The sequence below is a fragment of the Etheostoma spectabile genome, chromosome 22, assembly GCF_008692095.1.
Source record: "Etheostoma spectabile isolate EspeVRDwgs_2016 chromosome 22, UIUC_Espe_1.0, whole genome shotgun sequence".
NCBI lineage: Eukaryota > Metazoa > Chordata > Actinopteri > Perciformes > Percidae > Etheostoma > Etheostoma spectabile.
This window is the reverse complement of record NC_045754.1, coordinates 12,546,520-12,549,120: the sequence shown is the minus strand read 5'-3', so window position 1 is coordinate 12,549,120 and position 2,601 is coordinate 12,546,520. Positions and strand designations below refer to the sequence as shown.

Genomic DNA, 2,601 nt, shown 5'->3' with positions numbered 1-2,601 from the left:
GTGTGTGTGTGTGTGTGTGTGTGTGTGGCTGTGTGGCTGTGTGTGTGTGTCCAGCAGCTAAGTACACCATAATCTGTTTCCTTGTAAGGGGGTAAAACAGGTCTGAGGAATGTAACTTCCTGTTGCCCCCCTGATGTTAGAGGATAATGCTGCCAATCTTCCTGTCAATTTGGAGAGAGGTGGCGTCGCTGTGTTTGTAGAGCTTTTTAAAAGAGGGATAGGACTAGTACGTAGAAGCTCCAGCACTTCAAGCCAAAGGGAAAAGGACTCTGAATGAACTGGATCCTAGTCCTGCCATGTGTCTTCTGTCTCCTATATATTACTAATATTCTACTTTAAAATCAACCTAGTCTGGTCGAGGCAGGCGTCCGCTAAGTGACCTGAATGATTCTATGAGCTAAAAGTCACTTCCAAACACAAAGACACTGCTATTTCTTTCCTTCCTTGCGGCCTCCCCTCCCAGAGAGCCTGATAGAGGCATTTGAGAAGTTCCAATCTTCTTCTTTCTGGCCTTAGATCTGGTTAAAAAAAAGGGGGATGAGTAAGGAAAGCAGAGGAGTAGCATTTCTGATCATTGGAATGTGAACTTGTGTGCAGTGTCAGACTGAAACCTGTTGTTATTCGATGAGCACCAACAAGTCAGGCTGGCACATCACAAACCATTACAAACTTGTACTCCTTTACCTTTGGAGAAAAGTCTATTTTGTTATATTCATTGAAAAGTTCTATTTTTTTTCCACTTATGTCTGGCCTGAATTCTTTCAGATTCTGATGTTGTATAACGGCGCTGTAAAGCCTTTTTTTGAATGTAGTAATAATCAAAATGTTTAACTGATATCCCCTCCTCTTGACTCATTTAATTTCTGTAAATATAGCATGCTAAAGAGGAGGGACCACCATGCATGGTGCTACCAAAGCCAGTCCAACTATGGAATGAGTTGGGTTGCACCATTTTTTGAGTGACATTTCTCCACCTCTGCTTTTAATGTAAAATTTCTTCGGTTAGGTTCCACTTTTCTCGCTTCAATATGCACCAGTTTGTAAAGGCTAGTTAAAGGATAATTAATATGCTACAAAGACGGGATTGTTTGAGAAAAAAATTGGTACACAACTTTCTCTGATTGGTGAATGTTTTTCTCTTGTGCAGCCAACAGTATTGTTGAGATTTTCATGAACAGGTGTGAACAAGGGCTTTGTATCCAAGAATAGCAAAAGACTGTGATGTTGGATGTAATACTTCTCTGTATACACACACCTGTTAATCTATTGAAACGTTTCATAAACAGAGCACTGTACAAAGCGTACAAAGCAACTAAGGTTTTTTGAATAAATGTGTAGCCGATCATGAGCTTGTAGTTCCGCTGGAGAAGGTGTCTGTCTGATGGTTACTAATCTTGAGCTAAATATCAAAACATTCAAGGGCCTGTGTGTGTTTGTGTGTTTGTGTGTGTGTGTGTGTGTGTGTGTGTGTGTTTTGGGGTGGGGGTTGGAGAGGGGAAGGCACCACAGTAACAGCATCTTGTGTAGACATGTGCTTAGTTTTCAATGTGAAATGCACTTTTTGGATGACAATGGCACAACAAATTATCTGCAAAATGAAACATATTCACGATAATCGACATGCACTAACTTAACTGAGATATTGTAAAAACATTTGTGTGAACGTGGTGTCTATTTTTCCAAGGTGTAAGTTGTACTTTATATTGCTTTGATTAGTTCACTCAATTGAGAGATCTTGTTAATTTTGTATTAAAACAAAACGTGCTGTGCATTAAACTCCTGCCTTGACTAATTTGTTCATCCTCGCGCTGGCTCCATGCCCCCCCCCCTTTTCACACTCTTCTGTTACCCTGACAACTCCCTTCTTAGCTGTACTGTTACCATGGAAACTGAAGTCTTAGAGCCAGGTATGTGTCATCGTTATGACGACTGTGGAACACAGACGTGGCATCCCAGCCATGATCCTTCATTCATCATTTTATTTTTCTCTGGGTCAAATGTTACAGAGCTCATACTAGCATATATAGACCCCCCCCCTCCCCTCCCAGACAGCAGTGATTGATTGCAGATGGTTCAATCAATTATCATGATCAATAAGACTTATTTTTTTACATACCCTCTCATCCATCTTTACCACAGCATTTCAAACGCTCTCCCCATTCACCTTCTCAAAGTCCTGAACCCATCATCAATGACTCCATAACATCTTCACTTCCAGTTATTGACATAGTAAAAATTTGCCTCCTGATCTACAGCATATGTGAGTGTTTTAGTAAAAACATTAAAAAAAGACAAGTACATTGGTTAGCTCAAGAGGAAAGTATCTAATTCTTCTAACACTCTCAAGCTTTAACTATACATGACATAAGCACCTTCACAGGGTGTCTATAGTGTTATAACAGGTAGAGAAACATCCACTGGGGTGTATTCACAATGCTTTGAAATATATTTGTCAAACTACATGTTAATGTTTCAGAGAGTGGTAAGTATATGTCTTTACAGTGTTTATGCATCTTGAATACACCCCCACATTTCCAGTTTTGGACCATTCAGCTTATATCAACCTACAGCATGGGATTGTGTGTAAGTATGTGTGTGTGT

General features: G+C 40.0%; 1 protein-coding gene across 1 annotated transcript in view; it reads right to left on the bottom strand.

Annotated features, from left to right (window-relative positions):
• Positions 1 to 2,601, bottom strand: part of cdk8 (cyclin dependent kinase 8) — a 24,370-nt gene that overhangs the window by 38 nt on the left and 21,731 nt on the right. The gene's annotated exons all lie outside the window — the stretch shown is intronic.